Raw genomic sequence first — 6,942 nt, forward strand, 5'->3', positions numbered from 1 at the left:
GACAATCCCACAGATATGAAAAGTCAAGGCCATGAAGCGCTTTGCATAGGATAGCCAAAAACTTGAACTGAGCCTGGTAACTGATGGTAGCTAATGAAGTGACTGTAGAATGAGTTGTGGCATTTTGTACCAGCTGGAGTCTCCAAATTGATCTCGAGGGGAGGCCTATGTTGAGGGCATAACAGTAGTCTAGTCTTGATGTTACTATGGCTTGAATCCAGGTTGCCAGATTGGCCATGTCAAGGTAGGGGGAGCATCTACCAGGCTTGATTAAACTTGGAGAAGGCCTTTTTTGCAGCTGCATTGACTTGCTTTTCTAGCAGCACTGCTGGATCCGATATAACTCCTAGACTGTTAACAGACCCTGCAAGGGTCAACTTAACCCTGTTGAAAGTGGAAGTACAGTCAAAATCTCCGCCTTACCAACCAGTATCAGCCATTTCACCACAGCTGTCAGGCAGCAACTCAAGACCTCTACTGCATCTCCAGAAGATTTGGATAGTAGGATGTACAGCTGGGTATCATCTGCATATTAATGATACCCAATTCCAAAGCTACAAATGAGTTCTCCTAAAGGTTTTACATGGAGGTTGAATAACAAGTGCAATAAGAATTGGCAACTCTATTTTATGTCTTGTGTATTTGCACTTGACAACCATCATCTCAACTAACAGTATATTTCTATTTCCATTATATCAGACCAAGGAAGCTTATGCTTTAAAGGTGCAGCAAAAGAGGTAAACTCAACTTTTCCTGAAAAATCTTTGAAAACTTCAGCAGTGCTATCATAAGCAGGGATGGAAAGTGAAACGTCTCCATCAAATATTTCTCCTAGGTTAAGCAGTCTGTCTCTTTCTAACCACTGCTGAGTAATCCTCTTCCCCTATGTGGCCTGTTTGTCTTAGCATGGAAATGAAGAGGTAGGGAATGGACTATATTACCCTTCCCCCTTTAAAGGCCTTATTTTTGTGGCTTCATGTGTCCTGACCAACCTGCTTGACTTCCGTCCACCTAAAGACTAATGTGTGGGGATGGAGTGGATGGACTAAATGATTTGAGTAGTAATTATAGGAGGGTAAGTGGGAAGACACTGGATAGACACTAGATAGCTCTGGCAAGCCTGATCTTGTCAGATCTTGGAAACAAAGGGTTAAAGAGCCAGGTAATGGCAAACTGCCTGTTAGTCTCTTGCCATGAAAACTCTACCAGAGGTCTCCATAAGTCAGCTATGACTTGATGTCACTCTCTACCACCAGCAAGTGGGAAGATGCTTCTGAGATGGTGCAAACGCAGCATCTAATGACAGGAAAAGGTTGCTTCCTGATGGGAGATTTTTTTCCTTTCAGAATATAGAAACTATCAAGCAATTGATTACTGAGACAGCTAACAAAAACAACAAACTCCATAATAACAATATAAGAAAACATAAGCTGTAAATATCTGAAAAATTAAAAAGTTAAATAACAATAGTAAAAACATAAGCAGTACATAATTAACTGATCAGCTGGATACTGTAAAAATTAAAACTGGTTTTTAGAATATATACCTAAATAAAAGCAGTGCAAAATTTTAAAATGGATTTTATGGGTATGAGACAACAATCAGTATAAGAGTTAAAGCAGAGCTTATTTCAGAAGTTGCTTCCTTTGTGGATCTATGATGACCTGGAGTCATCAGTGACACAGGGTAAAGGATACAAGATTCATTGCAAATATCATAAGAAGAATCCTGTTGGATCAGACCAGTGGTCCATCCTATTTCACAAAGCAGTCATCCACTTGTCTTGGTTTAGCAGGGATAAATCTATTTTCAAGACCAAGTTTATGTGAACTGCTGCCTCTAAACATGTACAGAGTATGCCTTCTTTACCACTCCACCCTCTAGAGGTTTTGGATTAAGAAGCAGAGCTTGCAGAAAGCAACACTTGTGGGAAAGAAATCTCTGGCCATTGTGGGAAGGAGTCATATTGGATCTGAACTCCAGCGCCTCTCAATGTAGAACTGAATTGGGGTGTGCACCAAACCAAAGAACAGGGGGATGGGTGAAAGGTGAGAAATCCTCAAGCCGCTGAAGATGACGAGCGGCACAGAGACTTGTGCAGTGGTGGTGAAAGGAGGACTTCAAAGAGTCCAAGACTGGAGTCCAGTAGCACCTTGGCAGAAGCTTTCAAGAATCAAAGCTCCCTTTGAGTTCAGTGGGGCTTTTGCTTCCATGCAAAGAGCTGCAGTCAACAGTCCTGTAAGTGGCGATTTAGGGGAATGCCGCAGGCCACTGAACGCAGTAGGAGGTGCTCCAGTTAGGCATGCTTAGGGATAGAGCTGCATAGCTTCCTCCAACCCACAGCAGGAATAGCAAGTCCTATTACAGACTGAATTGGACTTGCCTTGAAAAAAATAACACCCTCCTCCCAGTGCCTGCTTGGAAGCACCGAATTTAGGCTATACTCCTCAATAAGTGTACATTCTTTAGGCTACAAAACCATAGGCCCAGTGCTTCTGGCATCCCTGACCACAACTGTTGCTAGAAAGGAATCTCAAGAGAGCCATTTGCTACCCACTGTGTTCCTGGCTTGCTGGATTTGGGAGGAGTCTGGGATGTGACTGGCTACTTGGGGGCTTCTGCAACCCTGAATCCTTCTCAAGTAGCACAATTGTAAATCATCATAATGAATCATCATAATGAATCTCCACCTGAGCAAAAGGTGTTCTGAACTTCCTTCTGTTCAGCGGAAGGAGGAGCAAGACACTGAGGAAGCTAGAGAAAAGGCTGGGATGAACAGCAAATCCTACCTCCTTGTGGCTCAGTGATACTGGCTATTAATCAAGAATCTGCTTGGGGTTCGTCTGCCTGCTTGCATTTACAACCAATTTTATTCTGAGACTCTATCTCCCCCGCCTCCATCCCAGCTCTGCAAAATTGTGACTGTAATTGGGGGAAAGAGAGCTGTAAATCAGGCAGGCACTTTTAGTGTCCCAAGGAGAGAAGCAGCTCCTCAGCCAAGCAGGAACAACTGGGTGGGCGATAAAATGCCACTGCTGGGCCAGTAATTGTTGCAACTTGGAGGAAACTGCTTGTGGGATGGAGAGTAGGGAGAGAGTAGGGATAATGGGAGAGACTGCAAAAAAAAAAAAAAGAGTTGCAAAGACAGACACAGGAAGCCAGTCTCTTCTGTTTGCTTAGTTGTCCCTGTTGGCAGAACTGCACCCCCTGGCCAAAACTAAATGCATTGACTGGATGCATGATTTATTTAGCTTCTAAGGCCCTCAAGAGCTGATGGGGCTCTGGGAATTTTGTCCCCCATGTTCCTGTCTCTCAGTAGCCCTCAGTGGTCCTTCAGCTACCCTTGTCCCAAGCCATCTAGGGCTTTGAACAATAGAACCAATACCTTAAACTGGGCTCAGGAACCAGTTTGGTGTAGTGGTTAAGAGCGGTGGGACTCTAATCTGAAGAACTGGGTTTGAATCCCCACTCCTCCACTTGAAGCCAGCTGGGTGACTTTGGGTCAGTCACAGCTCTTCCAGAGCTCTCTCAGCCCTACTCGCCTCACAGGGTGATTGTTGCGAGGATAATGATAACACACTAAAAACCTCTCTGAGTGGGCATAATGTTGTCCTGAAGGGCAGTATATAAATTGAATGTTGTTGTTGATATCATCATCATCATGGCTTTTTTTCTGGGAAAAGAGGTGGTGGAACTCAGTGGTGGAACTCAAGACCGCACAATGACGTCACTTTGGGTCAGCTGGAACAAAGGAGGAGTTTTTTAAAGTTTAAATTGCCCTCGGCGAAAATGGTCACATGACCAGTGGCCCTGCCCCCTGATCTCTAGACAGAGGGACGTTTAGATTGCCCTCCGCGCCGCTCGGCAGCACAGAGGGCAATCTAAACTCCCCTCTGTCTGGAGATCAGGGGGCAGGGCCACTGGTCATGTGACCATTTTTAAGAGGTGCTGGAACTCCATTCCACCACGTTCCCACTGAAAAAAGCCATCATCATCATCATCATCATCATCATCATCATCATCATCATCAGTGGATTGATAGCCAGTGTAATTGCTGTAATATTGGCGTCACGTGTTCCTGGGCGATGGCTCGACAAGCAGTCTAGCCACCACATTCTGCACTGGCTGCATCTTCTAACACTCTTCAAGAGCAGCATCAGCCCTCCATTAATTCCTTCCTAAAAGATGGGTCTTCTGTATTGCCATGTATCTTTTAAATAACGTTATTTGTTTAATTGGACAAAACCATCTTTTCTGCAGCAGGACTCCTATAACCTTGGCATAATATGTGAGCAGCTGTTGTTCTGTGGCTGCCAATAATTCTAAGAGATGAGGTGCTGCCAGCGCTCCCCCTAACAGATAATAGTCAATATGCAGCCTTGATTTTAAATTCTGAATTTTGAACACTACCCGAGTCAGTTCTTGTAAAGGCTACATTCTGTGAACTGGTCTGTTTTATGTGATCTGAGACTGAAAGATGAAAGCACAAACTGTTCATATTAATTGAGCCTATGCATAAGAAGCTGAAGTTGGGGTAATATTTTTAGCTTCACTTTCCCCACTTTGCACTACCTCATTAATGCCAAGAGCCAGCTGTTTTTTAATATTTCCTTTCCCTCTAAATTTAAGTAATTTTTAAAACATCTATGACTCTTAGCATGAAGAATTTTAAATACTTTTGACTCTTTGTTCTTGAAATGGGCCAGAAAATAAAGCATTGGAACAAACTTCACTGGGAATGCCTCCTATACAGTCATATTTTGCTATGCATCTATCTGACCAGTAGATGTCAGTGTTGTTCTATAGTAGTTTACACAGCAGCCAGCAAGGCGACAACTGAGGCTGTTTCAGCACAGAGGAGAAAATATAGAGATATCATCCTTTATAGGACACTTGTGAATTAAGCAGGTATGACAAATTAAGTTATACAAACAGGACACATGTAAGAAGATGAGAGAACTATGCTTTGTAAGTGGAAGACACTTTTCCAGGATATTTATCTCAGTTCTCTTAAATTTAAAGGCAAAGTTGGCTTTTATTTTTTCTAAAACTTCTAGTTGTGAGGATATTTTGCTTCAAAATACGAATATTCAACAGATAACAACAGTGTTACGATGAGGAAAAGAGTGATAGGAAAGTGAGACAGATAAAAAAAGCACAGGGATAGGTGTGGGGTTATACTCACAAGCTAGCCGACTGAGGGGGCAGTGCTGCAACCTATTGCTAACCTTTGATTTACAGTATCCTTTTATCAAGTTAACAAGCAAGGGGTGAAATTAGAGACACCTGCAAGTACAGCTGGCATAAAACTTAGAGAGCGCACACTCCAGACTGTACAACATCTGTACTGCAGAATGGTATGGAAATTTAAGGTAGCTACTTACAATTAGCTTGTAACATGGGGCATTATTGAATTTATGAGTGCCTCAACTCTTCTCCTAGACATTTTATTCATTCATTCTTATTGCAGAATATTGTTTTAGACCCTGCCAATTTTTCCACTGGCAAAAATGAGAGAAGGAGCTGCTGTAGCACAGTGGTTAAGTGGTTTGACTGCGAAGCAGCATGCTACTGGTTTGAATCCCACTACTGTCATGAGCTCAGTAGGTGGCTTTGGGAAAGCCATTGCTCTCAGCCCCAGCTCCCCAGCTGTATTGTGGGGATAATAATAACACTGACTTTTTCACCATTCTGGGTGGGGCACTAACCTGTCTAGAAGAGTGGTGTATAAGTGCAGTTATTATTGTTATTTTGACCATTGAAAGGGCAATGCCAAGGAGCATGGGGGCCACATGGACAGAAGCCCCAGGAGACAAGGACTGCAACAAGGAGGGGCACAGGGTGAGACTGGGCAGAAAATTTGGTAGAATCCACACTTATATTCTGATCCTACGTACATAGTTTTTGGTTATGGTCATACGGTATTATGTCAGTGATCACTGAGAATTAGTTCATTATTCTTTTTAATGCGGTTTGCCAGTAATGTAGACAAGCAATGTAGAAAAGCAGTTGCAGTTTTGCAGAGAGCAAGCGTACAGCTTTCTCAATCCACAGCATTTGTTACCTGACTGGACATCCTGGTATATAGGCATCTGTTATGCCACAGCATGTAGAGAGTTAGTTGTCTGTTAGTGTAATCCTAAACAGTGTTACACCATTCCAAACCCACTGGATCAAGAACGGTGTAGCTCTGTTTAGGATTGTACTCATTGTCTATACTCTCATGGTGGAGTTTAATTAGAGCAAAGTGGCTAATTTATTCAAAGCACAGGGCTGTTGTTGCCCTTTACAGTATCCTATAATACATTCAATTTAAAACAAGAATCATTTTCTTTTATTTATATTCATTGTCCCAGATGACCCCATAGAGTAGAATCCAGTAGAGAATGTGTTGTTTTAGAAACCCATGGAAATCCAAGTTGAAACCCCTCTAAACTAGATGTGATGGGGGGAAATCGAAGTTTATTTATTCACATGTGCTCCAATCTATACATAAAGCAGATGGTGGACTCTATTCCTCTCCCTCCCACCCCAGAAAATGTGTTTTCCTTAAATCCATACTATTTGGTATATGCATACACAGTATTTACCTGAAAGGAGGAAAGATTTTTTTCACAAGCACTGTGACTTAAAAATTGGGGATCATCTTAAAACGAGGGTCGTCTTCATGTCAGATCAACATGGTAAACACCCACATATTCATGTGTACATTTTCATCATGGTGTATTTATTTCACTTTTTAGATTTTAAAGCCATTGTTAAGGAAGGATCTTCCACGATAACTCTCAGTCCTGAGTGCATTGAAACGGCTGACTGAGGAGGCTAACGTAACCTTAACTGTAGTGGCATGAACAACATACCACTGTAATAATTCATTTAGAGTGATGACACCTGAGACCTAATTTAAAAGTCCTAGATGAATACTGTTCTCACATTCAAGCC

The sequence above is a fragment of the Eublepharis macularius genome, chromosome 7, assembly GCF_028583425.1.
Source record: "Eublepharis macularius isolate TG4126 chromosome 7, MPM_Emac_v1.0, whole genome shotgun sequence".
NCBI classification, from domain to species: domain Eukaryota; kingdom Metazoa; phylum Chordata; class Lepidosauria; order Squamata; family Eublepharidae; genus Eublepharis; species Eublepharis macularius.